Here is a 14,593-nt window from a genome sequence, read left to right as displayed (position 1 = left end):
TATTCTATATGATCTATTAATTTTGTTCAAACAAATATAAACTTACCAAAAGTGGCCCGGAAATGTGACTGCTGTGAGAAGAAATCACTGTTTATGAAAGTTGTCATTTTTGGTGAACATAGATGTTAGTACTTCCTGGCACTTAATGTCAGCCTATAAACCTAATGAGTATCAGAATGTAAAATGCCTCTTCTTCCAGGAAGCTCCCTCTGGCTGCAGGGTGTGTATGGTTGTGTGTGTGAGCGTGCCTGTGTGTGTGTGTAGTGATTTGCTAAAATACTGTTCCTGCAACTGTGTTTATACTCACAGAGCTTGACACCCCATGTCCCCTGATCCCTGTTCTGTCAGGCTCCTGCTGGTATCACCCTGGTCAGGGGTCATGGTGCTAGGAGTCCTAGTTGGGGGGATGGAGAGACTAGGCCCAGGTCCTGTGGGATGATCCCTGGGCTCCCTAACCACTAGGGGGAGCCCCGGCTCTGCATTTCAGGGGTCCCTTCTGTGGGGACAGTGCCTTTGCAGGTTGGACCTTGTGGGGACAAAACTCGGTTTCCCCACACAGTGGCCTGCTAGACCCTGGGAGGAGGGAGAGCACCAGCAGCCAGTGGGGTCGGGAGCCACGGAGACGCCCATGTTGGCCAGTGTCGGTTCAGGGGCTGGGGACAGAGTGGTGTGGGCAGAGCTTTTCCAGGCATTGGGAGCTTCTGGCTCAGACAGGGATCTTTGGGAGCAGGTTCCTCCCAATGTAAAAGGTCTAATGCGAATGGTGCTGGATGATGTGTCTGTCAGTTGATGACAGCAGTGACTAGTGCCCTTTACTCCCAGAGCAATCCTGTCACAGGTACAGTACAGCCTCCCACATTTTCTAGAAGGAAGAGCCTGGAAGTCATGATCTGACACACTTGGCAGGGTTAGGGGGACATCGGGGCTCCATCCCTCAGTGGGCCCAGCAGAAATCCCGAGCAGGTGGATGACAGGCTGGTGAGAGAATGTGGTCCTCTCTCGAGCTATAAGGCCAGGCTTCCTCAGAAGATGTGGGAGCCCTGGGGGAAAGGACATCCCAGCCACAGAAACAGCCAGCACCTCTCTGCATGAATGGTGGAGGAGGGGGGCAGCCAGCCAGACAAGTGCTCAGCCCCCTTTAGCTTCCCCATCCTCCTGCGAGGAGCGGAGGGGTTCCTAGCACTGTGGGATCCTGAGCCCTCCCAGGCAGTTATCACCTCCCTATGGGCTGGGAGCTCCCTGGACACTGACCAGGAAATCCCCATGACGGACTGAGCTGCAAGGTTCATTATTGGGCTGGAATCTTCTGCAGGATGATGTGAGTGGAAGTCCAGGGGCCGCACCTGCCCTCCTGCTGGTGACATGATCCAGGCTCCGTGCAGAGACCCAGGCCATCTCAACACATGCTGTGATTATGCTCGGTCACTCATCCGGCTTGGTTTGCCCTAAGAAGAAAAAAAAAGGCTTTTTAAAAATTATTTGATTTATTTTCCTGTGAGAGAGTGAGTGAAGGAGAGTGCAAAGGGCCAGGGGCAGAGGGAGAGGCAGTCTTGCCGCTGAGCAGGGAGCCCGATGTGGGGCTCAACCCTGGACCCTGAGTTCATGACCGAAGCCAAAGGCAGATACTTACCTGACTGAGCCACTCAGCCACCTCTGCCTAAGAAAAAAAGTCTTATGTCCTAGAGAAAGTTAACCATGAATATGTTCCCAAAGAACAGTGGAGGATAAATTAAATAACCCTGTAAATGTTCTTTTTTTTTTCCGGTTTTTTTTTTCCTTTTTTTTTTTTTTTTTTTTTTTACAGAGCAGAGATCTATAAGGGCATAATTATTATTCAAGAGGAAATTTTAAAACACCTGAATCAGATCAAGATAATTCTGTGCTGTGCCCTCTGTCCTTCTATGAAACCTTTCCTGGAGCAGGGGCAGGGAGAGCTCATGGAAGTTGCTTCTGTAATTGTGTGTCAACATCAAATTGACTTGATTGAAAGCACGTCAACTATTAACGTGACTGAGGCTTGAGGCTTGAAAGTTTATGTGATTTAACCAAGTTCAGAAGAAATAATACAGCAGAACACGGGATGAATGAAACAGTTTACAACAGCCTGTATTTTCATGGTCTACAGCATATTAGGCCGAGTGCTCCCCCAACTTCTCTCAGCGTTGCCTCCCCTGGGGCCCTGAGCCTCTCTGAGATGGTCCCTGTCACCACGTGTGAGTTTGCTGAGCTCCCACCTCAGGCTTCCTCCTCTTTTCTGTGCTTTTTAAATTCCTTTCTTATCTGTGGGCACCTTTTTATTGAATAGCTTTTTAAAAAATCATCTTAATAATGTTTTATTTATTTTATTTATTTTATTTTAAGGATTTTATTTATTTATTTATTCATGAGAAATGCAGAGAGAGAGAGGCAGAGACACAGGCAGAGGGAGAAGCAGAGAGCTCAATGTGGGACTCGATCCCAGGACCCCAGGATCACGACCTGAGGCAAAGACAGATGCTCAACCACTGAGCCACCCAGGCAGCCCTATAATGTTTTATACATTTATAAAAGGCTATTGTGCTTTACAAATTACATTTCTCTACTGAAATCCATACTTTAGGCCATTTGTCTGACATGACCGGGAATTTAGATTTGCTTTGGGCTTTGGTTGTGATGATGCTGTTGATTTCTGCAGGGAGGACGGTGTTCCCCAAGGAGAGATGCCATAAATACTGAGTCAAGGAATCATATGAATAACAGGCAATTTTTAAAACTAGTTGGAACTGTTCATAGCTTATTAACAAAACAGGTTTTTTGTCAAGAGATTTCAAAATACTTTTTTTTTTTTTTTTAGTTTTATTCCCTCCTGAATCTGAAGCAGGTAAAAAATGTGATTGTCATTTGTGTTTTCATTCATCACTCAAAAGCCCAGTCCTCCCTCCCTCTCCTCCCTCCCTCTGCTCTCAGAACACTGAGCAGACATGGAGCACAGCAGGCATGGAGACAGGAAAGTAACTGAGACCTGGTCTTGCTGTGGGACCCGTGGTGAGACCCATAGTGTAAAATAAATGTCTCTGAGGGCCACAGACCCTGTGATGTGCCCTCTGCATCTCAGAAGACAGGCAGACCAGGGGAAGGGGCTGGATGTTCTCTGATTACCTGTCATGCCCTCACCTGACCATCCTCCAGGACCCCACTGTGAGGATGGAGCTCTGTCTACCTGGTTGCTGGTGATGGAGACCAGAGCCTCCCTGGAGACCCGCCCTTTCTCAGGGGCTCTTGTCCCATTGCTCACTGGGCCATGTCCACCCTCTGGATTTCTGCTTCTTATGTCTCATCATTGTCCCAACTCCTGCTTTTCCACCTTCCATTTAGCATCTCCTGCTTCGGTTTTTGCACCAGCCTCCTACCTCCTGCCACAGTCACCCTGTCCCAGCCCCACCAGAGCCCCATGTGAAATAGAACACTAGCCTTGTTCCATTGGTTCCTGAAGCCAGTCTAGGACTTGAAAGTCTCATTAACCCTGTTTTAGAGATGATTAAATATAGGCACAGAGAGGGAAATTTGTGCAAAGTCATACAAAGAGTAAGAGATGGACTTAGGATTTGAACCCGGCTCAGGGCTGGAGTCCATGCTCACAGCTAATCCATGTGCGGCCTTTCAGTATTAATGGAAACACAGTGTTGATCACATCTTCCCTGTGCAAAAGCCTTCACTTGTGGAAAGGATCAAGGAAGTCATGGGTCCTCAGCCTTCCAGAAAGCACCATTTGACCTCACTTACCAGTTGTCCAACCCTGTCTGTCTCCTTGTATTCCCTTTTTAGCTTTGCTGAAGATGTCATGAGCCAAAGCCTCCAGGCCATTGCTCAGCTTGCTTTTCTATCCTTCCCACTGTTCCTCTGCAGCCCTACTGTCCACTCACAGGAGAGAAGGCTTCTCCCACCCCACCCCCACCCCGGGGCTGCTGGGAGGGTGTTCTCTGCATTTCCTTAGGAACCTCTCCCACAGCCCTGTCATCTGTGCTGGCTCCCTGCCCTCAGCGCTGACCCGGCTGTTCCTACCATGCAGATGGGTACCTGAGTTAGAGACTGCATTATTGTATTCCCAGCATTGAGCTCAGTGAGTAATTGAACTCACACACACACACACACACACACACGACGGTACAGCAGATTCCAGGCAGAAAGACTCATGTGAGTGATCAGAGACACAGCAATGGGACCCAGTGAATCAGGGAACTCCAAGTAACATGATATTCTGGACTCTTGATATTGCATCTAAATGTAGGTTAAACAGGAAAGCATAGAGTTAGATGAAATACAGATGTGAATTTGCAGAAAATTAATTTCTCAGCTAGCGAAACCTCAGAAGTATTAAACTCTGTATACCTCAATATGAGGCTTATTACAAGGAGAATTTTTTGTAGGTCGTAGGACTTGTTCTTTGGAAGAAAGGAAGTTCACAGTTTCATGCATGTTTTTGCATAGCGTTTATTTTCTAAGACTAATAAAAGTATTAGGAGTAATGTGTTCACTTAACTAGAATTTCAGAGCAGCAGGATAATAATGGGAGGAAAACCTCTGGAGACATCATTGTGAATCAGATTTACAGTTCCAAATCCACTGGCTCTGACTTTCACCCCCACCTAGTGGTGTTGGGAGCATTTCCATTTCATTGGATTATGGAGCTGAAGTAGGACAAACCTGGTCAGGGTGCTCTGCTGGGAAGCTGCTTTGTTCAAGACAAAATGCAAGTGTGTAGTAGGAGAGAAGGAGTGTTCAAAGTGACTTACTTTATTGTATTATATTTTCATTGTCTGACCTTCAAGTTAGGAAAGAATTATACTTAAAAACTGTAATTGGAATTAATGTGCTGAGGACAGAAGACTACTCTAAAGCACCGCTGGCTCAGGAGGCAAGTGGCTGAAAATTTAACAGAACAGGCATCTGTGCTTCTGCTGCCCTGGAACTGATGCGGCGCTGGTTGGCTCCTGGTGGAGAAGAGGGCATCTGGGGGCAGCTTGCCTTCTCCTGACTTTCTTTCTCTTACACCTACTGTGGTGCTGGCACACAGTAGATTTATAGCTGTGGAAGGAATGGATGAAAAGAAGAGAAGAAAAACATGAGACTCGCCAAAAATTAAAATATTTGCATTTTTTCTTGTAAAAAATGGCTTGAATTTTAATATCTTAGAGACTTGATAAATTAGCACCTTTTTGTTAGATTTACTTTTAAAGAATATGAAGGGGGTTTGCTTGCAGTTTTGCGTGTTGGTCTAACTGTGTTCTGCTTACCTGTGTATTCAATGGAAGGACGAGGAGGCAGAATCTTCTTAGAAAACTGAGTTAAAGGTGTTATGTGTGGTCAGACAGCTGAAATGAACCAGTCATGATGCTGAGGAAAGAGCAGTTGGTCACCCCTTGACTCATGGGAAGACTGATTTAAAATTGCAATTGAATAGCTCAATTGCTTAATATTATCTGTGCTAAGCATATGTGGATGAAGATGCTGAAATTAGAATTTGACACTGTCTACACATTACCAGCCATACACGCTGGTTTGCCTGGAACAGTCTGGCTAACTCTCAAGGCCCCATGCCAGTGTCGGGAACGCCTTTATCTCTCAGCAGTGCTCCTAATTAGATGATCATTATATAGTGACTTCGTGTACAGTGCGTAGATTGGAACACAGTGTTGAAAAGTATTAACACATTATGGCTAAGGATATTACCTAACCTTAATTAAAAAAAAAAACAAAACAGTTTTTTTTGTGAGGTATAATTTGCATAGCATGGTCATCCATTGTAAATGTGTGATTGCATGGTTTTTAGTAAATTTTTACTTTTTAAATCAACACGGTGTGTAATTTTAGAGCACTTTTATCATTCTAAGATGTTTCTTTATTTCCAGCTAGCCCTCACTCCTACTTCTAGTCCCAGGTAAATCATGATCTGCTTTCTGTATTGAAAATTCGCCCTTTGGGATGCCTGGGTGTCTTAGCGGTTGAACGTCTGCCTTTGGCTCAGGGAGTGATCCTGGTCCTGGATCAAGTCTCACATCAGGATCCCTGCATAGAGACTGGTTCTTCCTCTGCCTATGTTTCTGCCTCTCTCTGTGTATCTCTCATGAATAAATAAATAAAATCTTTGAAAAAAGAAAATTTGACCTTTATGGAAAATTTATATAACTGCAGAATATGTCATTTTTTTTGCATGCGGCTTCTTTTTCATAGTATGATGTTCTTTTTTTAAATTTTTTTTTATTGGTGTTCAATTTACTAACATACAGAATAACCCCCAGTGCCCGTCACCCATTCACTCCCACCCCCCGCCCTTCTCCCCTTCCACCACCCCTAGTTCGTTTCCCAGAGTTAGCAGTCTTTACGTTCTGTCTCCCTTTCTGATATTTCCCACACATTTCTTCTCCCTTCCCTTCTATTCCCTTTCACTATTATTTATATTCCCCAAATGAATGAGAACATATAATGTTTGTCCTTCACCGACTGACTTACTTCACTCAGCATAATACCCTCCAGTTCCATCCACGTTGAAGCAAATGGTGGGTATTTGTCATTTCTAATAGCTGAGTAATATTCCATTGTATACATAAACCACATCTTCTTTATCCATTCATCTTTCGTTGGACACCGAGGCTCCTTCCACAGTTTGGCTATCGTGGCCATTGCTGCTATAAACATCGGGGTGCAGGTGTCCCGGCGTTTCACTGCATCTGTATCTTTGGGGTAAATCCCCAACAGTGCAATTGCTGGGTCGTAGGGCAGGTCTATTTTTAACTCTTTGAGGAATCTCCACAGAGTTTTCCAGAGTGGCTGCACCAGTTCACATTCCCACCAACAGTGTAAGAGGGTTCCCTTTTCTCCGCATCCTCTCCAACATTTGTTGTTTCCTGCCTTGTTAATTTTCCCCATTCTCACCGGTGTGAGGTGGTATCTCATTGTGGTTTTGATTTGTATTTCCCTGATGGCAAGTGATGCACAGCATTTTCTCATATGCATGTTGGCCATGTCTATGTCTTCCTCTGTGAGATTTCTGTTCATGTCTTTTGCCCATTTCATGATTGGATTGTTTGTTTCTTTGGTGTTGAGTTTAAGAAGTTCTTTATACATCTTGGAAACTAGCCCTTTATCTGATATGTCATTTGCAAATATCTTCTCCCATTCTGTAGGTTGTCTTTGTGTTTTGTTGACTGTATCCTTTGCTGTGCAAAAGCTTCTTATCTTGATGAAGTCCCAATAGTTCATTTTTGCTTTTGTTTCTTTTGCCTTCGTGGATGTATCTTGCAAGAAGTTACTGTGGCCGAGTTCAAAAAGGGTGTTGCCTGTGTTCTTCTCTAGGATTTTGATGGAATCTTGTCTCACATTTAGATCTTTCATCCATTTTGAGTTTATCTTTGTGTATGGTGAAAGAGAGTGGTCTAGTTTCATTCTTTTGCATGTGGATGTCCAATTTTCCCAGCACCATTTATTGAGGAGACTGTCTTTCTTCCAATGGATAGTCTTTCCTCCTTTATCGAATATTAGTTGACCATAAAGTTCAGGGTCCACTTCTGGGTTCTCTATTCTGTTCCATTGATCTATGTGTCTGTTTTTGTGCCAGTACCACACTGTCTTGATGACCACAGCTTTGTAGTACAACCTGAAATCTGGCATTGTGATGCCCCCAGATATGGTTTTCTTTTTTAAAATTCCCCTGGCTATTCGGGGTCTTTTCTGATTCCACACAAATCTTAAAATAATTTGTTCTAACTCTCTGAAGAAAGTCCATGGTATTTTGATAGGGATTGCATTAAACGTGTAAATTGCCCTGGGTAACATTGACATTTTCACAATATTAATTCTGCCAATCCATGAGCATGGAATATTTTTCCATCTCTTTGTGTCTTCCTCAATTTCTTTCAGAAGTGTTCTATAGTTTTGAGGGTATAGATCCTTTACATCTTTGGTTAGGTTTATTCCTAGGTATCTTATGCTTTTGGGTGCAATTGTAAATGGGATTGACTCCTTAATTTCTCTTTCTTCAGTCTCATTGTTAGTGTATAGAAATGCCATTGATTTCTGGGCATTGATTTTGTATCCTGCCACGCTACCGAATTGCTGTATGAGTTCTAGCAATCTTGGGGTGGAGACTTTTGGGTTTTCTATGTAGAGTATCATGTCATCGGCGAAGAGGGAGAGTTTGACTTCTTCTTTGCCAATTTGAATGCCTTTAATGTCTTTTTGTTGTCTGATTGCTGAGGCTAGGACTTCCAGTACTATGTTGAACAGCAGTGGTGAGAGTGGACATCCCTGTCTTGTTCCTGATCTTAGGGGAAAGGCTCCCAGTGCTTCCCCATTGAGAATGATATTTGCTGTGGGCTTTTCATAGATGGCTTTTAAGATGTCGAGGAATGTTCCCTCTATCCCTACACTCTGAAGAGTTTTGATCAGGAATGGATGCTGTATTTTGTCAAATGCTTTCTCTGCATCCAATGAGAGGATCATATGGTTCTTGGTTTTTCTCTTGCTGATATGATGAATCACATTGATTGTTTTACGGGTGTTGAACCAGCCTTGTGTCCCAGGGATAAATCCTACTTGGTCATGGTGAATAATTTTCTTAATGTATTGTTGGATCCTATTGGCCAGTATCTTGTTGAGAATTTTTGCATCCATGTTCATCAGGGATATTGGTCTGTAATTGTCCTTTTTGGTGGGGTCTTTGTCTGGTTTTGGAATTAAGGTGATGCTGGCCTCATAGAACGAATTTGGAAGTACTCCATCTCTTTCTATCTTTCCAAACAGCTTTAGGAGAATAGGTATGGTTTCTTCTTTAAACGTTTGATAAAATTCCCCAGAGAAGCCATCTGGCCCTGGACTCTTGTGTCTTGGGAGGTTTTTGAGGACTGCTTCAATTTCCTCCCTGGTTATTGGCCTGTTAAGGTTTTCTATTTCTTCCTGTTCCAGTTTTGGTAGTTTGTGGCTTTCCAGGAATGCGTCCATTTCTCCTAGATTGCCTAATTTATTGGCGTATAGCTGTTCATAATATGTTTTTAAAATCGTTTGTATTTCCTTGGTGTTGGTAGTGATCTCTCCTTTCTCATTCATGATTTTATTAATTTGAGTCTTCTCTCTCTTCTTTTTAATAAGGCTGGCTAATGGTTTATCTATCTTATTAATTCTTTCAAAGAACCAACTCCTGGTTCTGTTGATCTGTTCCACAGTTCTTCTGGTCTCGATTTCGTTGAGTTCTGCTCGAATCTTTATTAACTCCCTTCTTCTCTTGGGTGTAGGATCTATTTGCTGTTTTTTCTCTAGCTCCTTTATGTGTAAGGTTAGCTTTTGTATTTGAGTTCTTTCCAGTTTTTGAATGGATGCTTGTATTGCGATGTATTTCCCCCTCAGGACTGCTTTTGCTGCATCCCAAAGATTTTGGATGGTTGTATCTTCATTCTCATTAATTTCCATGGTCTTTTTAATTCTTCCTTAATTTCCTGGTTGACCCTTTCATCTTTTAGCAGGATGGTCCTTAACCTCCACGTGTTTGAGGTCCTTCCAAACTTCTTGTTGTGATTTAGTTCTAATTTCAAGGCATTATGGTCTGAGAATATGCAGGGGACGATCCCAATCTTTTGGTATCGGTTCAGACCCGATTTGTGACCCAATATGTGGTCTATTCTGGAGAAAGTTCCATGTGCGCTTGAGAAGAATGTGTATTCAGTTGAGTTTGGATGTAAAGTTCTGTAGATATCTGTGAAATCCATCTGGTCCAGTGTATCATTTAAAGCTCTCGTTTCTTTGGAGATGTTGTGCTTAGAAGACCTATCAAGTATAGAAAGAGCTAGATTGAAGTCACCAAGTATAAGTGTATTATTATCTAAGTATTTCTTCACTTTGGTTAATAATTGATTTATATATTTGGCAGCTCCCACATTCGGGGCATATATATTGAGGATTGTTAAGTCCTTTTGTTGAATAGATCCTTTAAGTATGATATAGTGTCCCTCTTCATCTCTCACTACAGTCTTTGGGGTAAATTTTAGTTTATCTGATATAAGAATGGCTACCCCTGCTTTCTTTTGAGGACCATTCGAATGGTAAATGGTTCTCCAACCTTTTATTTTCAGGCTGTAGGTGTCCTTCTGTCTAAAATGAGTCTCTTGTAGACAGCAAATAGATGGGTCCTGCTTTTTTAACCAGTCTGAAACCCTGCGCCTTTTGATGGGGTCATTAAGCCCGTTCACATTCAGAGTTACTATTGAGAGATATGAGTTTAGTGTCATCATGATATCTATTCAGTCCTTGTTTTTGTGGACTGTTCCACTGAACTTCTTCTTAAAGGGGAATTTTAAGAGTCCCCCTTAAAATTTCTTGCAGAGCTGGTTTGGAGGTCACATATTCTTTTAGTTGCTGCCTGTCTCGGAAGCTCTTTATCTCTCCTTCCATTTTGAATGAGAGCCTTGCTGGATAAAGTATTCTTGGTTGCATGTTCTTCTCATTTAGGACCCTGAATATATCCTGCCAGCCCTTTCTGGCCTGCCAGGTCTCTGTGGAGAGATCTGCTGTTACCCTAATACTCCTCCCCATAAAAGTCAGGGATTTCTTGTCTCTTGCTGCTTTAAGGATCTTCTCCTTATCTTTGGAATTTGCAAGCTTCACTATTAAATGTCAAGGTGTTGAACGGTTTTTATTGATTTTAGGGGGTGATCTCTCTATTTCCTGGATCTGAATGCCTGTTTCCCTTCCCAGATTAGGAAAGTTTTCAGCTAGAATTTGTTCAAATACATATTCTGGCCCTCTGTCCCTTTCGGCACCCTCGGGAACACCAATTAAACGTAGGTTTTTCTTCCTCAGGTTGTCGTTTATTTCCCTTAATCTATCTTCATGGTCTTTTAATTGTTTGTCTCTTTTTTCCTCAGTTTCCCTCTTTGCTATCAACTTGTCTTCTATGTCACTCACTCGTTCTTCCACCTCGTTAACCCTCGTCGTTAGGACTTCTAGTTTGGATTGCATCTCATTCAATTGATTTTTAATTTCTGCCTGATTAGCTCTAAATTCTGCAGTCATGAAGTCTCTTGAGTCCTTTATGCTTTTTTCTAGAGCCACCAGTAGCTGTATAATAGTGCTTCTGAATTGGCTTTCTGACATTGAATTGTAATCCAAATTTTGTAACTCTGTGGGAGAGACGACTGTTTCTGATTCTTTCTTTTGAGGTGAGGTTTCCCTTCTAGTCATTTTGCTCAGTGCAGAGTGGCCAAAAGCAAGTTGTATTGGGAAAAGGAGAAAAAGAGAGGAGAGAAAGAAGGAAAGAAAAGAGAAAGAGAAAAAAAAGGAAGAAAAAAACGAAAAAGAAAAAAAAAAAGGGAAGAAGAAGAGAAAGAAAAAGAAAGGAGAAAAAAAAGGGGGGTGGGGGAAGGAAACAAATCAAAAAGCAAAACCAAACAAAACAGAACAACAACAACAACAACAAAAAAAAAGAACCACGGGGGAGTATCTTCTGATTCTGCGTACTTTAAGTCCCTTGGCTTCCCCTGGAAGTTGTCCGTCTAGCTGGTCTTCTGGGGGAGGGGCCTGCTGTGCTGATTTTCAGGTGTTAGCACTTGGGGGAGCTGCTGTGCCCCCTGCCTGGTGCAGGGCTCGGTGGGGGTTGTTTACCCCATGAGGCCGCAGGAGGAACAGCCCCAGTGGCGGGGCCAGCTCTGGAGCCCTGGAGTCAGCCCCCGCAGGAACTCCAGAGCTCTCCGTCTGCAGGGCCTGGATGCTCCGGGCGGGGCCGCTGATCTGCTCAGGTGGGGCAGGAGCGTCCTCGCTGTCCTGGGCCCTCCCGGCCTCTGCCTGTCCCGGGGGAGGCGGGATCCTGGGCTGTGTCCCGGCGCCCTGTGCTCCGGAGCCTGCGCTGGTGGATTCGCGCTCCCGGGCCGCAGCCCCCTCCGCGGAGCCGCCGCCCGAGCCCCTCCGAGCTGCTCCTGGAACCGCGCAGCCCCCTCTGCACGGAGCCTCTTCCTCTGCCCGAGCCCCTCCGAGCTGCTCCCGGGGCCGCGCAGCCCCCTACGCGGAGCCGCCGCCCGAGCCCCCCGAGCTGCTCCGGGTCCCGCCGTGCGCGCTGCAGCCCTTAGGGAGCTCGGCGCACTCTCCTGGGCGCGCAGTTGCTGTTACTGTCCCCGGGAGCCCGAGGGCATCCCCGCCCTCCTGGGTCCTGCTCCAACTCCCTGCGAGCCCCTTTCCGCCCGGGAAGGTCGGTGCAGCTCCTGCTCCTCCGGGACGGGGCTCTCCTGTCCTGGGGACACTCGCCCCGGCCTCAGCCCGGCTCCTCGCGGGCCCCTCCCCCTTGGAGGCCTTTGTTTCTTTATTTCGTTTTCCCCGTCTTCCTACCTTGATAGAAGCGCGAACTCTTCTCACTGTAGCATTCCAGCTGTTCTCTCTTAATTCTTTAATTCTCAGGCTGAATTCATAGATTTTCAGGATAATTTGAAGGTTTTCTAGGTAATTTGGTGGAGACAGGGTGATTTGGGGACCCTACTCTTCCGCCGTCTTGCCCCTCCCCCTCGGGTTTATTGTAAATAGAATTATTTCCTTAATTTCATTTTCAAGTTGTTCATGTTAGTGTATATAAATCCAACTGATGTTTTGTACTTTGAATGTGCACCTTGTGTCAATGCTAAACGTGTTTATGAGTTCTACTTTTGAATAGTGTATCTTTGTGTGTAGTAGCCATGGAATCATGTCATCTGTGGATGAAGACATTTTAACTTTTCCTTTGCAATCTCTTAGATATATTCATTTTTTTCTAGAACTTTTAATACCAAATTCAATAGAAGTACCAAGAGCAGACATCCCTGTCTTGTTTTGTGGGGGATGCATTCAGTCTTTCAACATTAAGGGTGATGTCAGCTATGGGTTTTCAAAGAAGCCGTATATCAGGTTTTGGAAATCCTCTTTTATTAAGGTTTTATATTCTGCCAACTAGAATATTCACTTAAAGCCTTCTAGTGAATAGTTCACTTCAGTTGTAATGCTTTGCTATTTCAGATTTTTTTAAAAAAAATCTATTCTTTTTTGTAATTTCTGTCTCCTTCTTTAGATCTCCATTTGTTGATTTATTGCCATACTTTCCTTTAATTCTTTAAACATGGTTTTCTATGTTTTTTAAAACATATTTCTAATAGCTGTGTTTAAGTCTTGTTCTGCTACAGAAAATGTCTGGGCATGCTCAAGGACGGTTTGAGTTGAGTTGTGGGGGGTTTTCCTCTTGTAATAGGCACACATTTGTGATTCTTTGCCTGTCTTGTTAATTTTTTCTTGAAAAATATTTTGTTGCAAATTTTTCCAGCAATTCTAGATTGTGATTTCCCCCCCCCATAATTTGTTTTCATTGCTGTTTGTGTACTAACAATGTTGCTTGAGGTAAATCTGTGGTATTATATCCCCTGCAATATGTGCCTATTCATGGAGCTCTTGTTTTCTTTTTTAATTGTTTATTTTTTTCAGCCTATCTTCTTGGGGATCACCCTCTGCCTACATAGCTTACTAGTAGCCACAATTAGATAGGGATTGTGATCAAGAACTTTGATTAAGACTTCCATCCTCTGCCAAATCATTATGGTGTGTGTACTGGGTAGCATATTCATATTTTAGGCAATTTTGAGTCTTACCCAGATTATGTATTTTGTGAGTCTCTTCATGTTTACATATGCCTATGGCCTAGGGGTTTGCTAGGAGTGTTTGGCTGGCTTGGGTTTGTTTAGGTTTCTGCTAAGCATGCGTAAAGCTTCAACTATGCACATGCTTGCTGCAGCCATGACCACAACTGCAAACCAGCAGAGCCCCTGGCCTTCCTGCTTGCACACCAGTGATATTGTCAGCTCTCCATCACATCATTCCCCATTCCAAATTACCTGAGCTTTCTAACACTGTACAATTTTACTGCTAGTCCTCATGGCCTGTCCTATCTAGAAGTTTCATTCCATGGAGCTGGATATTGAGAAGTGGGTGAAGAATAGGATCAGCTCCAGGCAAGAGCACCACTGTTGTTCCATGAATTTTGCAGCTTTTCAAGCACAAACACTTCTTAGCTTATTGTGACATTTACTAAGGGCTGAAATGACTGGTTTTGCTGTTTTAATGTCTAATTTTATATATTATTTTTAAGTAGAAGATTTGTTAACCTCACTTGACTATAGCCAGAAGTCTTTGCTAGATTTCACTTTTAAATTATGCAAAGCATACATGTCTTTTTATTTTATTTAAAAGTTTGTCTTTACTATCCACTGGAAGAAAGACAGTCTCTTCAATAAATGGTGCTGGGAAAATTGGACATCCACATGCAGAAGAATGAAACCAGACCACTCTCTTTCACCATACACAAAGATAAACTTAAAAATGGATGAAAGATCTAAATGTGAGACAAGATTCCATCAAAATCCTAGATCTAAATGTGAGACAAGATTCCATCAAAATCCTAGAGGAGAACATAGGAAACACCCTTTTTGAACTCGGCCACAGTAACTTCTTGCAAGATACATCCACGAAGGCAAAAGAAACAAAAGCAAAAATGAACTATTGGGACTTCATCAAGATAAGAAGCTTTTGCACAGCAAAGGATACAGTCAACAAAACTCAA

Source organism: Canis lupus, chromosome 18, assembly GCF_003254725.2.
Source record: "Canis lupus dingo isolate Sandy chromosome 18, ASM325472v2, whole genome shotgun sequence".
Lineage (NCBI taxonomy): Eukaryota > Metazoa > Chordata > Mammalia > Carnivora > Canidae > Canis > Canis lupus.
The sequence above is the reverse complement of the archived record's forward strand: the minus strand, read 5'-3'. Positions refer to the sequence as shown.